At 34.8% G+C, this 26,489-nt stretch overlaps 1 protein-coding gene across 4 annotated transcripts in view; it reads right to left on the minus strand.

The window, feature by feature from the left end:
* RNF157 (ring finger protein 157) overlaps positions 1-26,489 on the minus strand; it is a 148,762-nt gene that overhangs the window by 115,759 nt on the left and 6,514 nt on the right. Inside the window, exon 1 of one of the 4 annotated variants that reach the window (XM_077163898.1) lies at positions 8,009-8,036. The exons of the other annotated variants lie outside the window; for them this stretch is intronic. The gene's annotated coding sequence lies outside the window, so the exon portion shown is untranslated. Of the gene's footprint in view, positions 1-8,008; positions 8,037-26,489 lie in introns of those variants that run through there. 4 annotated transcript variants of the gene reach the window in all.

Genomic DNA, 26,489 nt, shown 5'->3' on the forward strand with positions numbered 1-26,489 from the left:
CCCCAAATTCTCAAATTAATACAAAGAACTTACAAAAAAGACAAAAAGTTAGTTTCTGTGTTATTCAGCTAAGATATATATAAACTCGGTTAAGTCAGTTACAACTTTTATTGACTATTTACGGCAAACTAAAAAGTAGGATTCAGCACTTTCAGTCTGGGAAAAGTCAGAGGAAGGAACACAGAAAAGAAAATTCTAACAGAAAAACATTTCTGGATATTCTATACATGGAGTTTTAATCCAGAAAAATTTATTGAACAAAAAATGTGAATGAAATCACTCATTACAAAGTGAGGCAATTCTTGAATTAAACAATACGCAGGAAAACATTATTTGAGAGCAACAGCAACCAAAATCAAAGCAATCACTGAGAAACTCTTGAAAGTTACCCATCGAAAATTAAAAACACAAAGAGTAGTCAATGGGAAACAGTTCAAATTGTCACTTAGGAAAGCTTAATTATCAATTATGTATATATAGCACTTGCTAGCCCTATTTTCCAAGTGCATAATTTATACGGAGGGTGGGGCCTAGTTACCTTAAATAGAGGCAGCGGTCTCAAATAATTGAACAGTCATCTAGTACTGAAACTTTGTAAAATATATTTTCCATATATTAGGGATTATATATTTCTTATGCATTAGGTGAAATTAGAAAAGCTAAAAATTTTTCATCGATGAATGGCTTGCCTAAATTATCAGTCAAGTATGGAAAGACACAGAGTTAGAGCTCTGAAACTATGAAAGTCAGCAGTACCCCATACAGGAACTGTTTAAAAAGTTGAAAAAGGAATCAGACTTCGACTAGAGATATGAATGAAGCTGATCTGGATAGGACTGGGGTAGATCAGAATACAGAGCAAAGGATGATATCATCCATATTTTAAAACTTCAACTTCTGTATGAGACCAAAGGAAGAGATGTTTAGTCGGTGCAAAATTTATATTTTGGGTAGTGCATTACCTAATTTAACTTGTATGGTCAGTTTAGTTGAATATCATAAGTACATGGAATATTGAATAAGGTGTAAGAGCTTGTTGGTTTGTCCAGGTTAGTGTGATGCCCTGATGTATCCCAGAGTAAACTGGGCAGTGAATAAAGAAGTATTTGTAAAGGCCCCTTGGGGGACTGGGAAGAAAGGAAGAAATATTCAACGTTCCCCATTTGGAGAATTTTTGATATTCTCACAAGTAGTAGGGACAACCAAATCAATAACCCTCAATCTTGGAGTTCACCTCTATGAATCTCATTCCTGAAAACAATAGACTAAGCCTACTTAAAATTATGCCTAAGAGTCATTCCCAGAGAACCTCCTTTGTTGCTCAGATGTGGTCTCTCTAAGCAAACTAGGCTGGTGAACTCACTGCCCTCCCCACTACATGGGAGGGTATAAATCTCCCTGGTAATGTGGGACACAATTCCTGGGATAAGCCAGGACCCAGCATCATGGGATTGAAAAAGCCTTCTTGACCAAAAGGAGGAAGAGAGAAATGAGACAAAATAAAGTTTCAGTGGCTGAGAGATTTCATACAGAGTCGAGAGGTTATCCTGGAGGATGTTCTCATGCATTTTTAGTTTATGGTGTATTTGAGTGGCTAAAAGGAAGCACCTGAAACTGTGAGCTATATCCAGGTAACCTTGATTCTTGAAGACCATTGTATAATGATATAGCTTTTACAAAGTAACTGTGTGATTGTGAAACCCTTGTGTCTGATGCTCCTTTTATCCAGGGTATGGGCAGATGAGTAAAAATATAGGAATAAAAATAAACAAATAATAGGGGGGATAAAGGGTAAGATAACTTGGGTAGATGGAAATTCTAGTGGTCAATGAGAGGGAGGGGTAAGGGGTATGGGATTTATAATTTTTTTTTTCAGAACAAACTGCAATTTATCTGATACAAGGTTAGACAGCCAGAACCCAGGTAGATGATTCCATCTGCCCCTCACCCCATTACTGTACCCATGGATGCACTTGGATGACTGTCTTTTTAAATTTTTTATTGATATATAAAATATATTCACATACCATGTAATCATTCAAAGTGTACAATTAATGGTTCACAATATTATCATACAGTTGTGCATTTATGATCACAATTGACTTTTTTTTCTTTTTTTTGTGGAAAATAACACATATACAAAAAAGCAATACATTTCAAAGCACATTGCAACAATTTGTTGTAGAACAGATTTCAGAGTTTGGTATGGGTTACAATTTCACATTTTTAGGTTTTGACTACTAGCTACTCCAAGACACTGGAGAGGAAAAGAAATATCAATATAATGATTCAGCAATCATACTCATTTGTTAAACCCTACCTTCTCCATATAATTCCACTATCACCTTTGATCTTTCTCCCACTTTTTAGGGGTCTTTTTCCTTTTTTATTTCTTTTTCTGGAATGATGCAAATGTTCAAAAAAATGATCATGGTGATGGATACACAACTATGTGATGATATTGTGAGCCACTGATTGTATACCATGTATGGATTGTATGTGTTTGAAGATTTCTCAATAAAAATATATTTTAATAAATTTAGTATATTGAAGTGCTAGTGATCAATGAAAGGGAGGGTAAGGGGTATGGCATGTATGAATTTTTTTTCTCTTTTCTTTTAATTTCTTTTTCTAAACTGATGGAAATGTTCTAAGAAATGATCATGATGATGAATATAAAACTATGTGATGATATTGTGAGTATTGATTATATAACAGGAATGGAATGATCACATGGTAAGAATGTTTGTGTTTATATGTGAATATGTTCCATAAATAAAATATATACATATACATTTAAAAAATCTTAAATATCTTTATATTTAAAAAACACAGGTTTGGTGTCTGGAGTTGACAGGCTGAGTTCAGTGTGGGACGCAACAAGTTTCTAGTACCTTTGGGCAGTTAGGTAAGAGATATGAAGGGAGGGAAATCCCCAGATTATTGGCATACAGGTAGTAATGACTGAGCCCAAAAGGAGAAAAACACTCATGGTTGGGGACTTAAAGGTGACAGAAACTGAAGGGTTCTACTGGAAATGTCCTTTTTTCCATAATATTAAAAGATATCACCAAGAATAGCGTGTATGCTATTGTGAGAATAATTAACAATGCTGAATGGTGTGTGAGTGTGGTGGAAGAGGGAAGTTTAGAGACACGTATGTCACCAGAAGGAAAGTTCTGGGACATACATAACACAGTGGATGAGAATGTGTAACACAGTGAATCTTATGGTGGACAACGACCGAGGTTAACTGTGCAGATATAAAAAAGTTCTTTCATCAACTACAGCAAATACACAAGACTCTTACAAGGATTTAATGGTAGAGGAGTATATGGGAAAAAATGTACCTATTGCAAACTACAGACTATAATTAACTGTAATATTTTAATACTGTTTCATCAACAGTAACAAATGTACCATACTAATATGGGTCTATAATGGGGGTGAGGGGAATAAAAGGCGTGGGAGGATTGGGTTTTCTTATTTCTTTTTCTGAAGTAATGAAAATGTTCTAAATTTGATTATGGGGATGTATACACAACTACGTGATGGCACTGTGAGCCTATGATTGTACAGCTCAGATGATTTCTACAGTGTGTAAATATATCTCAATAAAACTGCATTAAAAAAGAATGGTGTGTAGAGCTAACTATAATTTTGCCTTGCATTAAAAATCAAGAGCACAGATATACAAAAATCTAAAATTAGGCACAATAAATCAGAAAAAAAGGATTTTTCATTTTAGTAGAAGAGTTAATGCAAAGTTCCTTTAAGTACCTGATCTCCCTTGGTGTACTTAAAATAAAAATACACACAACACTTTCTCAGATCATATAGGAATGAAATTGGAAATCAATAATAGGCAGAGTGCCAGAAAATTCACAAATACGTGGAGGCTCAACAACACACTCTTAAACAACCAGTGGATCAAGGAAGAAATTACAAGAGAAATTAGTAAATATCTCGAGGCGAATGAAAATGAAAACACAACATATCAAAATCTATGGGACGCAGCAAAGGCAGTGCTAAGAGGGAAATTTATTGCCCTACATTCCCATATCAAAAAAGAAGAAGGGGCAAAAATTCGGGAATTAACTGTCCACTTAGAAGAACTGGAGAAAGAACAGCAAACTAACCCCAAAGCAAGAAAAAAGGAAAGAAATAACAAAGATTAGAGCAGAAATAAATGAAATTGAGAACGTGAAAACAATAGAGAAAATCAATAAGACCAGAAGTTGGTTCTATGAGAAAATCAACAAGATTGATGGGCCCTTAGCAAGACTGACAAAAAGAAGAAGAGAGAGGACGCAAATAAATAAGATCAGAAATGGAAGAGGAGACATAACCACTGACCTCACAGAAATAAAGGAGGTAATAACAGGATACTATGAACAACTTTATGCTAATAAATACAACAATGCAGATGAAATGAACAAGTTCCTAGAAAGGCAAGAACAACCAATTTTGACTCAAGAAAAAATAGATGACCTCAACAAACCAATCATAAGTAAAGAAATTGAATCAGTCATTCAAAAGCTTTCCAAAAAGAAAAGTCCAGAACCAGACGGCTTCACATGTGAATTCTACCAAACATTCCAGAAAGAATTGGTACCAACCCTGCTCAAACTCTTCAAAAAAATTGAAGTGGAGGGAAAGCTACCTAATTCATTCTATGAAGCCAACATCACCCTCATACCAAAACCAGGCAAAGATATTACAAAAAAAGAAAACTACAGACCAATCTCTCTAATGAATATAGATGCAAAAATCCTCAACAAAATTCTAGCAAACCGAATCCAGCAACACATTAAAAGAATTATACATCATGACCAAGTAGGATTCATCTCAGGTATGCAAGGATGGTTCAACATAAGAAAATCAATTAATGTAACACACCATATCAACAAACCAAAGCAGAAAAATCACATGATCATCTCAATTGATGCAGAGAAGGCATTTGACAAGATTCAACATCCTTTCCTGTTGAAAACACTTCAAAGGATAGGAATACAAGGGAACTTCCTTAAAATGATAAAGGGAATATATGAAAAACCCTCAGCTAATATCATCCTCAATGGGGAAAAATTGAAAACTTTCCCCCTAAGATCAGGAACAAGACAAGGATGTCCACTATCACCACTGTTATTCAACATCGTGTTGGAAATTCTAGCCAGAGCAATTAGACAAGAAAAAGAAATACAAGGCATCAAAATTGGAAAGGAAGAAGTAAAACTCTCACTGTTTGCAGATGATATGATACTATACGTCGAAAACCCTGAAAAATCCACAGCAAAACTACTAGAGCTAATAAACGAGTACAGCAAAGTAGCAGGTTACAAGATCAACATCCAAAAATCTGTAGTGTTTCTATACACTAGCAATGAACAAGCTGAGGGGGAAATCAAGAAACAAATTCCATTTACAACTGCAACTAAAAGAATAAAATACTTCGGAATAAATTTAACTAAAGAGACAAAAGACCTATACAAAGAAAACTACAAAAAAACTGTTAAAAGAAATCACAGAAGACCTAAATAGATGGAAGGGCATACCATATTCATGGATTGGAAGACTAAATATAGTTAAGATGTCAATTCTACCTAAATTGATTGACAGATTCAACGCAATACCAATCAAAATCCCAACAACTTATTTTTCAGAAATAGAAAAACCAATAAGCAAATTTATCTGGAGGGGCAGGGTGCCCCAAATTGCTAAAAGTATCTTGAGGGAAAAAAACGAAGCTGGAGGTCTCACACTGCCTGACTTTAAGGCATATTATGAAGCCACAGTGGTCAAACCAGCATGGTACTGGCATAAAGATAGATATACCGACCAATGGAATCGAATAGAGTGCTCAGATATAGACCCTCTCATCCATGGACATTTGATCTTTGATAAGGCAGTCAAGCCAACTCACCTGGGACAGAACAGTCTCTTCAATAAATGGTGCCTAGAGAACTGGATATCCATATGCAAAAGAATGAAAGAGGACCTGTATCTCACACCCTATACAAAAGTTAACTCAAAATGGATCAAAGATCTAAACATCAGGTCTAAGACCATAAAACAGAGGAAAATGTAGGGAGATATCTTATGAATCTTATAATTGGAGGCGGTTTTATGGACCTTACACCTAAAGCAAGAGCACTGAAGAAATAAATAAATAAATGGGAGCTCCTCAAAATGAAACACTTTTGTGCATCAAAGAACGTCATCAAGAAAGTAAAAAGACAGCCTACACAATGGGAGACAATATTTGGAAACGACATATCAGATAAAGGTCTAGTATCTAGAATTTATAAAGAGATTGTTCAACTCAACAACAAAAAGACAGCCAATCCAATCACAAAATGGGAAAAAGACTTGAACAGACACTTCTCAGAAGAGGAACTACAAATGGCCAAAAGGCACATGAAGAGATGCTCAACGTCCCTGGCCATTAGAGAAATGCAAATCAAAACCACAATGAGATATCATCTCACATCCACCAGAATGGCCATTATCAACAAAACAGAAAATGACAAGTGCCGGAGAGGATGTGGAGAAAGAGGCACACTTATCCACTGTTGGTGGGAATGTCAAATGGTGGAACCACTGTGGAAGGCAGTTTGGCGCTTCCTCAAAAAGAATATAGAATTGCCATATGACCCAGCAATACCATTGCTAGGTATCTACTCAGAGGACTTAAGGGCAAAGACACGGACATTTGCACACCAATGTTTATAGCAGCATTATTTACAATTGCAAAGAGATGGAAACAGCCAAAATGTCCATCAACAGATGAGTGGCTAAACAAACTGTGGTATATACGTAAGATGGAATATTATGCAGCTCTAAGACAGAATAAACTTATGAAGCATGTAATAACATGGATGGACCTAGAGAACATTATGCTGAGTGAGACTAGCCAAAAACTAAAGGACAAATATTGTATGGTCTCACTGATATGAACTGCTCGTTCATATTTCTTTTCATGATATGCTGCTCGTTTTATTTCTTTTTCTGTTGTCTTTTTTTCTTTTTCTAAATCGATGCAAATGTACTAAGAAATGATGAATATGCAACTATGTGATGATATTAAGAATTACTGATTGTATATGTAGAATGGAATGATTTCTAAATGTTTTGTTAATTTTTTTAATTAATAAAAAATTAATATTTGCAAAAAAATAATAAAATAAAAATACAAATTTATTTATAAAAATTCAATGTAGGAGACTTTTCAGAAAACAAACTGAATAAAGTATTGGAGATAGCAGTATGCTTGTAACTGGAAACGATTTCCTCAAAATTACCTAGGTGACATAAAAGTGTTCTGACTTGTAATCAAAATTAACTTGAACCCCTAATTCAATCGCTAGGTTAATAATTCTTTGACACTATTCATTTCTAAACTTTTGGCTATTAAATGGGAGATACTTTAAATGTAGGACTGTATGTATTAAATAAAATAAGCTTCCAAAAGCCTCATCAACTAAAATAAAGACAACCAAAATTTTACTCTTTCCTATATTTTAAAACAGACCTCTCAACATGTCCTCACTTATACTAATTCAAAAGAGCAAATCAACCATTTACAGACTGAATAAAGCTATTTGTTCAGGCTTTCTAGGGGGCCAAACCAGGAGACAATTAGATACAGTTACCACAGCAAGAGACACTAACACCAAACATGAATAATGCCCGGAAAAGAAGGCTTTTTGTCAACTTGAACATATAATTTTTTACTTTTTAACAGCATGAACTGTGCTCCCCAAATCAGAGATAATGGGGAAAAAAGAACTCTGCTAACTTTATCGCCTATGTGATAACAGGAAAAAATATACAATTGGTAGACAAATAAAAGTTCTCCAATATCCGTTAGCTGTAATTTCTTAACTAAAACGCATATTCAGAATTCTTTGCAGACTTTAAAAACATATCATACACAAATCTCTAAAATTACATTTAAAGCATAAGGAATAGGGCAGGCCATGGTAGCTCCAGCAGGCAGAGTTCTCACCTGTCATGCAGGGGACCTGGGTTGGACCTGGGTTGGATTCCCAGCATCTGCCCATGCAAAAAACAAAAACAAAAACATAAGGAATGGCTCAGAATGACCAACACTAAGACAAGTTTAGTTAAACTATTGAACTAGAAAGAAAAAAGGCATCCAGGCAAAAGGGAAAAAGATCATAATGTCATCAGATTTTGAAACAGAAACACTTTATGCCTGAAGACAATGCAGAAACATTTTTAAGATACTCAAAGAAAGCAAATACCCTGAGCTCACCCTGAGGGATCTACCAAAGAATGAGCTTCAGACACCAACACTACTGAGAGACACTGCCACATGGACTAGCAGAGAACACTAAGTAGAACTAAGCAGAACAGTAAATAGAGCAAAGACTAAATGATGATCAAAAGGGAAAAAGCATAGTTTGTAATGACATTGTTCTGACAGTGAAAATACAGTACAACTTTAAAAAATGGGAGGATGATGAGAGCACACAGGAACAAATAGGATAAATCTGCTGACTATAGGTAATAAGTGGGAATAAAAGGATATGACTCCAAATCAAGTGCTGGGGGAGAGAAAAATAGGTGAATGAAGAAGTGACTGGCTATTTCAATATACCCAGGAAGGAAACTAATAGACAGTAAAAACAAACAAAAAAACCGGAATTACCAGTAGCCATGCTTCGTTTAGATGATTGTATGATATAGCTTTTGCAGTGTGGCTGTGTGATTGTGAAAACCCTGTGTATGATGTTCCTTTTATCTACTGTATGGACAGATGAGTAAAAAATATGGATAAAATAAACAAACAATAAAGGGAACAAATGTTAAAATAAATCGAGTAGACTGAAATACTAGTGATCAATGAAAGGGAGGGGTAAGGGGTATGGAATGTATGAGTTTTTTTCTTTTTTCTTTTTATTTCTTTTTCTGGAGTGATGCAAATGTTCTAAAAAAATGATCATGGTGATGAATATACAATTATGTGATAATATTGTGAGCCATTGACTGTTCACCATGTATGGAATATTTGTATGTTAAGAATGTTCACGTTTGTAAGTTGTTTGGGTTTGTCAATACAAAAAAAAGAATGTGTTTGTATGTTGTTTTATCAGTAAAAATATTTAAAAAATAAAAAAACGAAACTAACAATAGCATATAAAGATTAAGCAAAGATAATCATTAGAAAACACACAAACCTTACTAACAAACAAAACATATTTCTTTTAAAAAGCAAACAAAACAGACTACACAGTGAAAGACTATATAAATGCATGTGTATATCTCTATTCATATAAATATAACATAAAACAAAGAACCAAGCTTAAGCCAAGCCTGTCAATGATATCAATAAATACAAATGGGCTTAACTTATAGAACACTGCCATATCTGTAAGGAAAAAGCATACATTAAAAAAATGGTTATCTAAAGAAGAGAGGTAACAAGGTGGAAGGTGCAGGGATAGAACTAGATTTCTTTGAATATGTACTTTTTGCATTGTTTTATATAGTTAACACTGGAACCATGTAAACATTTTACATAATTATAAAATTAAATTAAAAAAAAATAATTCCTAACAGTCAAAAGCATAATCACAGGGTAAAACTATCCAAATGACCAAAATCGCAATATATATATTAAAAAATTGTTTTCAGTAATCATATTATTGGTGATAGAATTGGTATTATTCTGTGAATGTACTATAAAGCAAACAAGTAATTATGTGATACTTAAATATTATCATACTCGGTGTCACTGAGACTCATATTCTCATCAGACAGAAAGTTAAAAAAAGCCAAGGTTAAGAAAAGAACATGTAGTCCTGAAATAATAAATTCCTATTATTTAGAAATCAATAAAAAAATTCACAATGGCTTTTATCTTTATAAACATATTTCCTAGTTCTGGGAGAAAAGGTCTAGAAACCACCACCAGTGGAATAGCAGTGAGTACCTCAGCACCCAGACTGTGGTCTCCAAATGACTTTTCCACTAAAAGAAGCCAGGGCTCTTTGGATGATGCATTCTGGATCTGGGGCAGGAAATGCACAAGATGAGCTGTGAACATCATTTTATATCAGGTAAAAAGGAAGTTATCAAAGACAATTTTAGGATCATGTCAAAAGGATTTAAGAGCTAACTTGAAAAGGTTCCCACTGGCCAACAACAGGACACGATCAGCTTCAGCCAGGATAATAGTTTCAAGGATTAAATACATTAAATGCATATAAATCCATGAGTTCATAATATTAAAAAAAAGAAAAGAAAAAAGTGGTTACCATTGGAGGATGCTATTGCACTAATTTATTATTTTGAAAATAAGCAAGTAAAGGGGAAACTGCAAGCATCTATCTTGCCTTTCCTATAAGAAGATTAACTCTGGGTAAATTACCAATTAATAGATAAGAAGAGGTTTCTCTTTACAGAAATATTCCAGCTAATAAACAAAGAAGGAATGACAGAACATCATTGTTTTAAAACCCTTAATAAATTAATGAGTCATCAATCACCAAAAACAAAAGCCAAAAAAAAGACAAATCAGGTGTCTACTGATATAGAACACAAAAAAGTAGTCTTGCCAAACTAATTAATTAATTAACAAAGTAATTATTCAAATTTTAAGGAGAAGATGAAGTCTATCAAGCTACTGGATCCAACCATCAATTTACAGGATATTCAGAGAACAGAAGGACATGATAAATGACAGCTCAGAGATGTAATCAGCAAACTTCAGACTAAGGAAAACTCTACCAGACAAACGACCCAGGTTTCCTCAACAAATACATGGTGGGGAGGACAGGCACTGCAACAGAAAACCCAGAGTACAGTCTTTATTTTCACCAAATCTTTTATTGCCACATATTTTATAGTAAACAGTCAGCAAAGGCCAGGGCCATCCTGGCCCCAGAAGATGACCATGCTCCTTCCATGGTTCTTCTAAAATAAGTGTTAAAAAAAAAGAAAAAAGTGAAATAATAAACATTAAAATCATATGGATTGTGTCTTATGCTCCTTTTATCTACCTTGTCAATAGATGAGTAGAACATTTGTAATAAAAATAAATAGGGGGAACAAATGTTAAAATAAATTTAGTTTGAAATGCTAGTGATCAATGAAAGGGAGGAGTAACGGGTATGGTGTGTATGTTTTTTTTTCTGTTTTCGTTTTATTTTTCTGTTGTCTTTTTATTTCTTTTTCTGAATTAATGCAAATGTTCTAAGAAATGATCATGATGATGAATATGCAACTATGTGATGATATTGTGAATTACTGATTATATATGTAGAATGGAATGATCACATATTAAGAATGCTTGTGTTTCCTGTAATTTTTTTTAATTAATTTTAAAAATTTAAAAAATCATATGGATTCATACCAGCATTATTCATAATAGCCAAGAGGTACAAACAACCCAGATGTCCATCTACAGATGAATGGATAAATAAAACAAGGTCTAACCACAATGGAATATTATTTATCCAGTAAAAAGTGTGAAGTTCTGATATACAATGTGGATGACCTTCGAAAACATTATGCTAAGTAAAAGAATCCAGACACAAAAGGTCACATATTATGTGATTCCATTTATATGAAATATCCAGAACATGGACATTCATAGAGATAGAGAACAGATTGCTGGTTGCAAGAGTTGGGGTGGGGAGCGTAGCAGAAGGAGGAATAACTGCTTAATGGGTTATGAGGCTTTATTTTGGGGTGCTGAAAACATTTTGGAACTAGTGGAAGAGGTGGTTGGACTACATTATAAATGTCACTAAATGTCACTTTAAAGTGGTTGATTTTATGTCATGCGAATTTCACTTCAAATAAAAAATCATATGTGGAGGAGGAATTTACCATAAGTCAGATAATGTTGTCATCACTTGAATTTTAGCTCAATTTTCAAGCACTATTATAAGCAAGATAGAGAATTTTACCAAAATTATCCCTCTTAAATGTCATCTGTAAGACAGGTTTTCTTATATTCACTTTTCCGTTGAGGAAACTAAGGCTCAGAAAAGCCCAGCGACTTGCACAAAGTCCCACAGTTAAGTAACAGCAGAGGCAAGGTCTTAACCCAGGTCTGGCGAACTCCAAATCCCGTGTCCAACTATACACCATCTGAGAGAGGCAAATAACTGTGTGTGAGGAAAAAAAAACAGAAATCAACACTTCTTTCTATATATACATACACACACACACTCACACTCACACTCACACACACTGTGTAACAGAAGCCAAGTATTTGGAGGGTCCTTTTTAACATGAACATTATTTGACTTCCTTTTCCTGGACTGTAACAGGAAAAAGAGGGATAATGCATTTAATGATAGAATGTTCACCCAGATAAAGCCCAGGATTTTTTTCTTTCTAGCCAAAGCAAACAGGAATTGTAAATTAAAGACATTTTAGTCTCAATTTTTTTGTTTTGTTTTCCCCACATCAATTTTAAATATTTTGTTTTATATTTCTGATGGAAGAACAAAAGTTCAGTAAGTTTAGTGTATATCTTCCCTGTCCAGATTAAAATATGTACAATGAAAACAAAATAAAATACATGGAATACATTGCCTGAATCGATATTTTCTGCAAACAAAGGCAAAAAGACCTCTGGACCGAAATAAAAAATTTGGAACATGCATTGTCTTCATCACATATACAATTACTGCACAACTTTCCAAAGCATCATCAGAAAAAATAATTATAATAACATAAGGCAAAGCCTGACACTAACTCTGAACACCAATAAGATATATTATGAAAATTAATGAAATATTTATGAAACATACTATTTCAATTTCCGGAGACCACCAGGTTTTGATCAAGGTCTCAACATGATGACCAAGGCACAGAAGCATACCTCTGCTTAGTTTCACATGGCCAAGATGCCAATGTGGAGGTGACCACACATAACTGTTGTTTTAAGATCCTACCTAAAAGTACTTTGCATAAAGGTCCATCATCAGGGAAAATATTTTAATAACTCTATCAACAGAAATCTATGCAACCATTAAAATATTAGATATAATTCTACATTTATTGACATGGAAAGATGCCAAAGACATTTATTGAGCAAAACAAATTCAAGTTACAAATGAGCAGGTATACTATTTCCATTTATGTAACAGTATATGTATACATGACCAGAGAGTTCCCTGGAAGCATTTTCACTAAAACGTTAATAGTGGTTTCTTCTGTGTGGTGGGATTTCATGGTCTTTTTTTTTTTTTTTTGTCTTTTTTTCGTATTGCTTTAGTTTTGTTGTTGCTACTGTTTTAGGTGCATGGTCTAGAAATAGAACCCAGGTCTCCCGCATGGAAGGCGAGCATTCTACCACTGAAACACCTGTGCACCCTGCTTTAGTTTTTTACACTCGACCCTTGTTTGTTTGTTTGCTTCTACTGAGGTGAAATTTCCACAACATACAATTAATTACTTTAAAGCATACAATTAGTGGCATAAATATTGTTTTTAGAATTTTAAAAGAACTCAATTCCTTTCATAAAGAAACTCTTGATATGACATACTGCGCCAAAAAAAAAAATTAACACCTCTTTATAAAAAGCATTTTTTTAAAAGCTAAAATTTAAGAAATAAATTACCTTATTTGATCACAGGGAAATACCACCACCATGTTTTTCTAACCAACTGTGAAGATAAAACTAATTCCAAAATCAACTCAACTATACTAACATCAATAACAATTAGAAATCAAAATGTCAGGCTTATGAGTCTAGCCAAAAACTAAAAGACAAATACTGTATGGTCCCAATGATGTGAATCGACACTCGAGAATAAACTTGGAATATGTCATTGGTAACAGAGTTCAGCAGGAGTTAGAAACAGGGTAAGATAATGGGTAATTGGAGCTGATGGAATACAGACTGTGCAATAGGACTAGATACAAAAACTCAAAAATGGACAGCACAATAATACTTAATTGTAAAGTAATCATGTTAAAATACTGAACGAAGCTGCATCCGAGCTATAGGTTTTTGTTTTGTTTTGTTTTGTTTGTTTTGTTCTTATTATTATTACTTTTATTTTTTTTCTCTATATTAACATTCTATATCTTTTTCTGTTATACCGCTAGTTCTTCTAAACCGATGCAAATGTACTAAGGAACGATGATCATGCATCTATGTGATGATGTTAAAAATTACTGATTGCATATGTAGAATGGTATGATGTCTAAAAAAAAAAAAAAATGGTCAGCACAATACTGCCTAATTGTAATGTAATTATGTTGGAACGCTGAATGAAGCTGCATCTGAGCTATAGTTTTTTTTTGTTTTTGTTTTTTTTTCTCATATATTTTTGTACTTTTTATTTTTATTTGTGTTTTCTCTCTGTGTTATCACTTTATTTCTTTTTCTGTTGTCGTGCTATTTCTTTCTCTAAATCGATGCATATGTACTGAGAAATGATGACCATACACCTATGTGATGATATTAAGAATTACTGATTGCATATGTAGAATGGATTGATTTCTAATGTTGTGTTAGTTAATTTTTTTTAATTAATAATAAAAAAAAAAGTCAGGCTTATACCAAAAATGAACTAAGAGTTGCCATATATCCAATAAAGTTAGTTCATGCAAACAGCTTATCCAGATAATTCAAAACCTAACTTTCCTCCTTATTCTCTCTGCCACTCAAGAAAAAAAAAAGCATCAAACTATCCAGTTTCTTACCCAAATATAATCAGGCTTGGCATCTGCATCATCTTAAATTAAGACAGTCAATAACTTGCATTAGATGTCTTTTTCTACAGTTCTAGGCTTTCAAATTAGAGACCTGATCGGCTTCACTAATTTTAGCTAAATTTGCTTATGGTACAACGTTTAAAAAGCTGTACACATCATACTAGCCATAAGACTGTTCAATTAAAAATACAGTGCTAGCCACATATGTAATTTTAAATTTTCTAATAGTTGCACCTTAAAATAAAAAGAAACAGGTGAAATTAATTTGATTTAAATATATTTTATTTACTCCAATATATCCAAAATACTATCTTTCAAATATAACCAACATTTAACAAATTCTTAAAGAGCTATTTACAGTCTCTTTTTTTTGGATACTGTGGTAGTTATTCAGTTGTCAACTGGCCAGGTGAAGACACCCAGTTCTGTTGCTGTGGACGTGAGCCAATGGCACATAAACCTCATCTGTGGCTGATTACATCTGCAGTCGGCTAGGAGGCATGCCTGCTGCAATGAATGACATTTGACTTAACTGGCTGGTGCTTAAATGAGAGAGCTCAACGTAGCACAGCCCAAGCAGCTTAGCACACCTCATCTCAGCACTTGCAGCTCAGCCCAGGCCTTTGGTGATGCAGCAAGAAATCACCAGGGGGAAAGTTGTCAGAACCCAGAGGCCTGGAGAGAAGGCCAACAGAGATCACCCTGTGCCTTCCCATGTAAGAAAGAGCCTCAGTTGAAAGTTAGCTGCCTTTCCTCTGAAGAACTAATGAAAATAAATCCCCTTTTATTAGAAGCCATTCCATCTCTGGTGTGTTGTATTCCAGCAGCTAGCAAACTAGAACACTTAGTCTTCAAAATCTGGCTCATCTCTTCCTCTTAGAGCACATCTTTATTAGACCAGCAGCATCTCAGGAGCTCTGCAGGCACATGTGGCTAGTGGCCACCTGACTAGGCAGAAGAGCTCCAGACACTGCTCCTTAATGCCTGACTCTCAAATTTATCTCAGCCACTACTGACACTTTCCGGCTCTATAAGAGACTCGCAGCAACTCCAAGGGAATTTATATTACACTGAAGAAATCCTGTCCTATCAGGGGCAACTTTTGGAACCAAGGGCCCCAAAACAAATAAATTGACTTCATTGTTCGTAAAGAAAATACAATTAAAATTTGTTCCTTATCATGTGAACACAATGAAAAATGTCATTTAGAATTCACTATCTTAAATAATTTACCTAATAATTTTGAATTTAAGCTTTTGGGGTATATTCCTAACACCACAGTGTAGTTAAATACTGGTCTAATTTATGTCTGCCCCATTGAGAAATGCTGACATCTGTCACCAACCACTATGAAATAAAGGATAATTAAACCAACTTCTATTTTTCCACAACTTTGTATTGGTGGGTAACCTAAATCCTAACAAATAAAATCATAATTTTAAAATAAATTTTCTTTCCCAATCTGAAATTACTGAAATAGGCCTGTCTACAGAAATAAGGTTAGGAGAAAAAGAACTGTTTTAGGCCTCTAAGTAACAGTAATTTATATACTGCCGTGGCATAATTACAAACCTAAAATTTTAAACTTTTTGAAGACATGGAAACTTAATATTTACTAAAAAAAAAAAAAAACAGCTAACACTGAAACTCTAAAATATTGAGCAGAACAAAGTTTTGATAATCTATGTACACCAAGTGATAAAGCAAAATATATTTTGGATTTTAGTCACTATCTCATGCTAACAGGGAGTTTTCGTTGCAAGGCCTATAACCAGCCTCTTCCATTTTTTTGTATTTTTCCTTATTCAAGGTCAAGGTAAAATAAATATCTTAAGTATAAGGGAAAAATATTAATCTTGAACAATTGATTTTTTGAATTAATGGAGTTATATGCTCTATTTTTGCAGAAAATGGAATCATATTTTCAAATAATTTCATACAAAGTTAAAATATAGGAAAATCATCTCTGGGAATCATGTTTTCACACATTTGAAAACTCTCGGTCTATGTGACACTTCAACCACATAAATTAAACTTTAGCTCACAGAACAAAAAGAAAGTAACATTATTTTTTTCAAGCATACCTAATTGTTCACCTCAGTTCTATAATGCTAGTGTTTCCTTTGTTGTTCATGCTTTCATGTGTCAAAATTTTACAAATTACATGCTCTTTGTTAAAAAAAATTCAGTAAATCCACGTATGTAACTAAAAAAATGATAATCCTCCAGCCCTAATCCAGGAGAGGTAATCCCACTTTTTACAGATTGGTTTGTAGCCTTCCAGATTTTTCAATATATACACAAATGCATGCAGACTTTCTGTTTCATGTTTTTTAAATCAAATGGGTATTAAATATATTGATCTATTAACTGCTTTTTTCTATTCTATGTACTGTAGGCATTTTCGATATCTGTACTTATGGATCGACTGCATTGTTTTTAACGGCCACATAATAATAATAATAATAATAATAACCTTTTATGGAGTGCTTACTCTGTGTTAGTAATATACTATAAAGCACTACACAGATTATTCTTTGCAACAATCCTACAAGATAGGGTTAATATGTTTTTATTTTACAGGGGAGAAAACTAATGCACAGAGAGGTTGAGAAATTTGTCCAAGGCCACAGAACCAGTAGGAGGCAGTATCAAGTCCCCAAATCCAGTTATTTCCTATTTCAGAGCCTGTGTGTAATCTTAGCCATTACACAGTATATTCATTAATACCCTGATTTAATTAACCACTTCCCTACTGATAAACATATAACCATTCCTTACTCTTTTCAGATTATGTTGTTTCCTTTTTTTTTTCCTCTCTCTCTCTCTAATTGACCGTTTTTACATGTGGAATTTGTCCTTGTGAACTGGGTAGCATAAGAATATACACTTTTTTTTTTCCCAACTGGGAAATTTTACTAACACCATTTATTGAAAATTCCATTTCCTCCCACTACTTTGAAATGCTATTTTTATCAGGCCAACTATACCTAGATCTGGACTTTCTATTCTATTCTAAACAACTACAATATAGTTTTGTTAAGATTAAAGTGTATTGTTAATTGTGATACTGAAATTTTTGTTTCTTTATCAACATAATAACAAAATCCAGAAGAAAAGTTTTTGAAACAGTGATGAGGGTAAATGATAATCTGAGGTACAATTTTGAAGCAGTGATGAGGGTAAATTATAAATTGAGGTATCTGCAACAACAGTGACTCGTGATTTCTATACATGAAAACTAGAGTTTTGATACCATAGCTTTATAGAATTTAGAGCAAGGCACATACGTGGGATCCAAACCTTTCCCACATTCTCAACTCCCAAATCCCAACACTCTGCCCATTTTCCTTTGGCATACTTTCAACCCTTCTACCTTGTAGAGCACCCTCATCATCTTTCTTCTCCATGATGAAAATATGAGCACTTCAAACGTTCCCCAGATTTCCATCTATACCTTCTTCCGATCTCAAAAGAGGTATTCCTCCTTTCTCCATTCCAAGGTTAACTTTTCTGGAGTTCTCATTCCCATTGTCTCTACCTCTTCTGAGACCTCATCAACAACTATCCTTCTTTCTCAACACTTTTGTTCGTCCTTCCCCACTGGCTTCTTACTTGTCTCATTCTATAAACATATTCCGGTCTCCTTCACTTAAAAAAAACAAATAGAAAAACATTCTCTCTGCATGCCCTAGTATGCACCCTTCACCCACTTATCCATTCATTTATTCTCTGTCTACAGCTATCATTCTACTAAAACTGTTCTCTGCAATACCAAGCCAAGTCTTTTCTCACACTTCATTCAACGCTCATTCCTGAGGTTCTCTCTTTCCACTGATTTCCAAAACGCCAGACAGTTCTGACTCTCTTCCTATCTCTCAGATCACTGGGGTTATTATTTCACTTCCCCACCCACCCATAAACATGCTTAGCCCTTCCCTCTTCTTTTTACGTTTTCTCTTTCCATCTATATCTCCCTCTCGCCTCCCTCACAGAAGCCAAGCAAAGGCTTTGAATCAAGACAGCTGGATTTGATACTGATGCTGCCATCTACCAGCTGTGTGACGTAGGACAAACTGTTTAACCTTTTTGGGTTTTGATTTCTTTATTTGTAAAATGGTAATAATACATCTTTCAAAGGATTGTTGTTGGGATTAAATAGCATATGTTAAGCAGCTGGCTAGACTCAGTGGGCAATTAACTGTTGGTTTCTCCTTTCCCACACTTGACTCCCAAACCTTTGTCTCTGATCTTTCTTTGGAGGTTCAGTCCAAATCTTTAACTACCTGCCAAACCTTTTCATCTAAATATACCATCTTTGCCTCAAATTCAATGAATAACCTTTCCTTATGGAAGGAGGTGGAATAAACAGTATTTTAACTTAAGAGCTGGCACCAGAACTCCTCTTACTGAAGGCACTCTTTTTTGGGATATAGCTCAATGAGCTACTCAGAATGAAGTGATGCATCAAGGTTATGCTTTTGCTGCTGCTTAATGGAATCCAATGTCTTCTTTTTCCGAAAAGGGAAGAGTGCAAAGAAGAGGGGGAAAATGAAGAGGTAAGAGGAAGAAGACATTAAGACAGAGAAAGGCTGGAACTAGTGAGCTAAAAAGACAGTAAAACTCCCTGGCTGGAGTACAGTTAAGGTACTTATTATTCTTTTGGGGTTTTCTGCATGCTGCAATGTAAACTCAATTCCATCATACCTAAAAATCTTTAGTAAAATCTATACTTCAAATATTTTATATGAATGGAATCTTTGGGAGAAATAGAAAAATGGATTGATATCAGATCTACTATAGGGCAAAGACAGTCAACTGGAGCTCATAAGCCAAGAAAGTCATGAGAACATTAGTCCCTTGGGAATTTACAGAAATCTTGGAAGGGGAACTGGAATTCCACATTTCATGGTTTTAGCGAATGGGGTTTCTAATTTGCTTAGATCTTGAGGAGCAGCCAAGTCCCAGGCAACATGTGGAATTCATTTCTAAAGCATTCTCTGCTCCAGATTCCCAATTCCTGTCAATAGTGTCTCATTTCACTCATCACCCAGACTAAAAATATCATAGTCATCAAAGAAACAAAACAATGAACGTATGTTCTATGCAAAGCATCCTAATAAAGACTCTAACCCTTTCCAAGTTTAATTACAGTGGGTTATCATGCAACAGTTTCCTAGAAAATCTCTCTTAGAACACCATTTTGGTGACTTTCAATTTTGGTTCCTACTTACCTCCTTATCTAATAGATACTTTTATCTCCTACTATCTTTCTAGAACTCTCTGCTGCAACCAACGAATCTATTCATTATTCTCTAAATCCTACTATTCTCCACATTGGACTATTTGAGGGTTCTACCCTGACTTCAAAGTCGACCTTCAATGCCATTTGCTCCTAAGAACCCCACCCTTGACGATTAAACTCTTTTCTCTATTTTACTTAATTGACATTTTGTAACTGCTTGGCTGTGGTTATTGAGGTATAATATACATAGCATAGAATTCATCCATTGTACAATTCAATTATTTTCGTAACCATTACCATAATCAAGTTTTAGAACATTTCCATCAACCCAAAATGTTCCCCCATGCCCATTTACAATTAGTCCCCACTCCCATCCCCAGGCCTAGGCAAAAATTTTTCTGCTTTGTCCCTAAGTTTGCCTTTCCTAGACATTTCATATAAATGGGCTCATGATATATAGTCTTACACCTGGCTTCTTTCACTCAGCATGTTTCCAAAGCTCATCTATGTTGAAGAGCACATACAGTAGTTCATCCCTTTAAGTTGCTGAATAGTATTCCATCGCATGAAAATACCACATTTTGTTTTTCCATTCATCAGCTGATGTAGCTGGATTATTTCCAGTTTGGGGCTATTATCAATAATGCCACTATGAACATTCACGCACATCTCTTTGTGTGAACATGTTTTTCAGTTCTCTTGGAGAGATTCCTACGAATGGAATTGCTGGGTTATATGGTAAATTTTTGTTCAGTTTTTTAAGAAATTGCCAAACTTTAGGGAGTAGAGAAAAAACATATGGAACTATTAACCTTTCCGATCTGGGAAACCTCTGAAACTCTCTCAAACATTAGGGACTCCCAAGTTAATAGGCCAAACCCTTGATCTCGAGGCTTGCTCTTATGAAACTTATTTCTGTAGCAGAGAAGCTAAGCCTACCTATAATTATGTCTGTTACTCCCAGAAAACCTCTTTTGTTATTCAGATGTGGCCTTTCTCTCTCTTTCTAAGCCCAACTCTACAAGAAAAACCATTACTCCCCTACCCCCCAAAAGGAACAAGACATTCAGGGGTGAAAGTCTCCCTGACAAAGTGGGACATGATTGCCAGGGATAAGCCTGGTCCTGGCACCGTGGGATTGATAACACCTTCCTGACCAAAAAGGGGGAAAAGAAATTAACAAAATAAGGTATTAATGAGAGTTCAAATACAGTAGGGAAGCTAATCCAGAGGCTACTCTTATGCAAGCTTCAGCTAGATATTGCTAATTGCCACTATTTGCCAAACCCCAACCAACATAATTCCTGTTAACCTAAAAGAACACCTAGGGCTCTGAGATGCTACAAAAGTTTCATGCATTAAGTTCACTTTCCAGAAACCTATATAACCTCCAGATGGTTCCTAGGCCAGATAAGTCCTAAAACCCAGAGGGACCAGCCTCTTCAAGAACATCAACTAATTCCATCCCCTTTCTCTATATTGCTAACACCATTTTTCAACATGAAAATGTTATAGAATGGGCATAGCCCAAAAATCTCTAAAGTTTAGAAGAAGGATCAAAGGAGAAGGGGAGTTATAATAGAGAAGATAAGACTTAACAAATAAGTATGACTGCTGAATCATTATATTGATATTTCTTTTAATTTCTAGTATCTTGAAGCAGCCAGAAGGAAAAATCTGAAATTGTGGAACTGTAACCCATACCAAACTTTGAAATCTGTACTATAACTACTTGTTAAAATGTACTTTGAAATTCATTGCTTTTTTGTTTACATGCTCTATTTCACAATAAATGTTTTAAAATGTACTTTGAAATATATTGCTTTTTCATGTATATATTTCACAATAAATAACATTTAAAAAAAAAAAAGAAAAAGAAATTGCCAAGCTGTTTTCCAAAGCGGTGGTGCCATTTTCCATTCCCAGAGGCATGTACATGGGCTTCCAATTTTTCTGCACTATCACCATCACTTGATGTAAACTCTCTTTAATTTTAGCTCTCCTGGGGGATATGAAGTGTTCTCTCACTGTGGGTTTAATTTGTACTTCTCTAATGATGAATGATGTTAATCATCCATCCATGTATCATTAGTCATCCTCACATGTTCTTAGGCGAAAAGTCTATTCAAATATTTCGTCCATTTTTTAACATGAGTTGTCTTCTGAATTTTGAGTTGTAAGATTTTGATACATTCTAGATACAAATTCTTTACACGATTTGCAAATATTTCAGTAAATAGCTTGTCTTTTCATCTTCTTAATATTGCCTTTAAAAGTGGAAACATTTTTAAGTTGAAAAAAATCCAGTTTATTAATTTTTTCTTTTATGAATGATGCTTTTGGCATCATGTCTAAGAATTCTTTGTTCAACCCAAAGTCACGAAGATTTTTCTTCTCCCATGTCTTCTTCTAGAGGTTTTACAGTTTTAGCTCTTACATTTAGGTCTATAATTCATTTTTTAACAGCTTTATTGAGATATAATTTACATGCCATACAATTCACCCATTTTAAAGTGTACAACTCAGTGGTTTTTAGTACATTCACTGATATGTGCAATCATCATTACCATCTAATTTTAGTAGATTTTGATCACTCAAAAAAAGAAACCTCTTACCCAATAGTAGTCACTCTATGTACCACACATCCAGCCCTTGGCAACCACTAATCTACTTTCCATCTCTATGGACATTTCATATAAATGAAATAATACAGTATGTGGTCTTTTGCAGCTGGCTTTCACTTAGTATAATGTTTTCAAGGTTCAACCATGTTGTAGTATGTTTCAGTATTTAGTTCCTTTTTATGACTGAACAATATTCCAATGTATTGACATACCACATTCTATGTGTCCGTTCACTAGCTATTAGACTTTAGGGTTGTTTTCACCTTTTGGCTATTATGAATAATGTTACTACGAACATTCATTACAAATATTTGTATGAACAAGTGTTTTCATTATTCTTGGGCATTTAGCTAATAGTGAAATCGCTTGGTCTTATGGTAATTATTAGAGGAACTGCCAAACTATTTTCCAAAGTGGTTGCATCATTTTACATTTCCACCAGCAGTGTATGAGGGTTTGAATTTCTCCATATCCTGACCAACACTTGCTATTATTTGTCTTATTGATTGTAGTCTAGTGGGTGTGAAGTGGCAACTCACGACTTTGATTTGCTTTTCCTTGTTGGCTAATGATGACGAACATCTTTTCATGTGCTTATTGGTCATTTGTATAGCTTTTTTTGAATAATGTCTATTCAAGTTCTTTGTCCATACTTAATTGGGTTATTTGTCTTTTATTATTGTGTTGTAGGAGTTATTTATATATTCTAGATACAAGTCTCTGAACATACATATGATTTTCATATATTTTCTCCCATTTGATGGTTGGCCTTTCATTCTATGATCCATTTTGAGTTAATTTTCAGTGATGTGAAGAAAGGGTCTAAGTTTACTTTTTTTGCTTGTGAATATCCAATTCTGGACCATCGGTTAAAAAGACTATCCTTTGCCCATTGGACTGTTTTGATACCTCTGTTAAAAATCAAATTACCATAAATGTCAGGATTTACTTCTGGCTCTTAATTCTGTTCTATCAATCTATATGCCTTCTGCTGTGTCAGTACCAAACTGCCTTGCTTACTTACTGTGGCTTTATAGTAACTCTTGAAATCAGGTAGTGAAAGTCCCCTGACTTTGTTCTTTTTAAAAACTGTTTTACATATTCTAAGTCCTTTACATGGCCATATAAATTTTTAAAATTAGTTGGCCAATTTCTACCAAAAAAAGCCTACTAGAGATTTTGAAAGGGTATGCATTGGATTTATAGTCAATTTCAGGAACATTGACATTAGTTTTCCAATCCAGGGACATGCAATGTTTCTCCATTTACGTAGCTCTTTGAAAATTTCTTTACTTAAGTAATTAGGATTAATCTAAGCAACATTTTGGAATTTTCAGTGTACAAGTCCTGCATCTCTTTTGTTAAATTTATCACTATGAAATTTATTCTTTTTTATACTACTGGGAATGGATTTTTTCTTAATTTCATCTTCAGATTGTTTATTACTTATGTACAAAAATTCAACTGATTTTTGTATGTTGATATTATATCTACAATCTTGCTAATATCATTTATTCATCCTAGTAGTGTGCTGGTTTGAATGGATGTTATGTCCCCTAGAAAAGCCATGTTTTAATCAAAATCCCATTCCCTATTCAATACTGTATGTTTGAAACTGTAATCAGATCATCTCCTGGATGATGTAATTTAGTCAAGAGTGGCTGTTAAACTGGATTAGGTGATGACATGTCTCCACCCATTTGGGTGGGTCTTGATTGGTTTATTGGAGTCCTATAAAACAGGAAACATTTTAGAGAATGAAGGAGATTCAGAGACAGTAGAGAGCCCACAAGCCAGTGACCTTTGGAGATGAAGAAGGAAAACGTCTCCCGGGGAGCTTTATGAAACAGGAAGCCAGGAGAGAAAGTAGCAGATGACGCCTTGCTTGCCATGTGCCCTTCCAGCAGAGAGAGAAACTGTGACTGTGTTCACCATGTGCCTTTTCAGATGAGAGAGAAACCCTGAATATCATCGGCCTTCTTGAACCAAGGTATCTTTCCCTGGATGCCTTTGATTGGACATTTCTATAGACTTGTTTTGGTTGTTAAACTGGATTAGGTGACAACATGTCTCCACCCATTTGGGTAGGTCTTGATTGGTTTATTGGAGTCCTATAAAAGCGGAAACATTTTGGAGAAAGATTCGGAGAGAGCAGAGAATGCTGCAGCACCATGAAGCAGAGAGTCCACGAGCCAGCGACCTTTGGAGATGAAAAAGGAAAATGCCTCCCGGGGAGCTTCATGAAACAGGAAGCCAGGAGAGAAAGCTAGCAGATGATGCCATGTTTGTTATGTGCTCTTCCAGCTGAGAGAGAAGCCCTGACTGTGTCTGCTATGTGCCTTCTCACTTGAGAGAGAAACCCTGAACTTCATCGGCCTTCTTGAATCAAGGTATCTTTCCCTGAATGCCTGTGATTGGACATTTCTGTAGACTTGTTTAATTGGGATATTTTGTGGGCCTTAGAACTGTAAACTAGCAGCTTATTAAATTCCCCTTTTTAAAAGCCATTCTATTTCTGGTAGATTGCATTTCAGCAGCTAGCAAACTAGAACAAATAGTTTTTGTGGATTCCTTTGTATTTTCTACATACAAGATCATGTCAGCTGTGAATAAAGACAGTTTTTCTTCTTCCTTCATAATCTGAACACCTTTGAATTTTTTAAAATTCATTTGTGTAATACCTTATTGTACCAGTTGGAATCTCCAGAGTAAAATCAAATAGAAGTGATAAAAGCAGATATCCTTGCCTTGTTCCTGATCTCAGTGGGAAAGCATTCAGTCTTTCATCATTACATATATCACATATGTTAGCTGTGAGTTTTTTGTAAATGTGCTTTATCAGGCTGAGGATGACCCTTTCTATTTCTAGTTTGTTGAGAGTTTTTATCATGGATGGGTGTTGGGTTTTGTCAAATGCTTTTTCTGCATCTATTAGGATCATCACGTGGTTTTTGTCCTTTACCCTATTAATATGGTGTATTATGTCAATTGATCTGGGGATATTAAACCAACCTTGCAATCCTGGGATAGACCCCACTTGGTCATGTGTATTCTGTATTGTTATTTTCTTCTCTAGACAGAGACTCTACGTCTGACACTAAATGATAAACACTGACATTTTGGAAGGAGTGTGATTTTTAAATAATGAGTTTTAAAGAATTTTACATATTCACAAGTGCTCTTTCAACAACTAAAAATTTGAGCTTAGCACCTAGTTAGCAAGAATAATTAGTGTCAATAGGAAACCACCAAATAGTTTGTATCGTTAATACTCCCATTTGTGACCCACATCATGAATTACAAAGCTGATTAGAGAGCTTTAGCTGCTGCTTACCATAGGCTCCAACATCGCTGAGCAAAGGACCAGAATCTATATATTGGTGCCTCCCACAATGCATATTGTATGGCAGGTGCTCAGTAATGTGTGTCAATGATAATAGAGAAAAGAGCTGCCGAAGAACAATGCGAACTGCCATCACATAAAGAAATCAAAGTCCCACGTGTAATTATGCCTAAGAGTTTCTTCTAGGAAACCTCTTCAGTTGCTCACATGTGGCCTCTCTCTCTAAGCCCAACTCTGCAAGGAGTATCATTACACTCCCGGCTATGAGGGGCATGATATTCAGGGGTAAAAGTCTCCCTGACAAACAAAGGTTAAAATATATTGGGTAGATGGAAATACTAGTGGTCAATGACAGGGAGGGGTAAGGGTTATGGTATGTATGAGGTTTTTCTTTTTATTTCTTTTTCTGGAATGATGCAAATGTTCTAAAAAATGATCACGGTGATGAATATGCTACCATGTGATATCATAAGCCACTGATTGTACAACATGGAATGTTTCTATGTTATGAATATACATGCTTCTGAATGAAGCTGAATGTGAGAATGATAGAGAGAGGAGGGCTGGGGG

The sequence above is a fragment of the Tamandua tetradactyla genome, chromosome 6 (genome assembly GCF_023851605.1).
Source record: "Tamandua tetradactyla isolate mTamTet1 chromosome 6, mTamTet1.pri, whole genome shotgun sequence".
Lineage (NCBI taxonomy): Eukaryota > Metazoa > Chordata > Mammalia > Pilosa > Myrmecophagidae > Tamandua > Tamandua tetradactyla.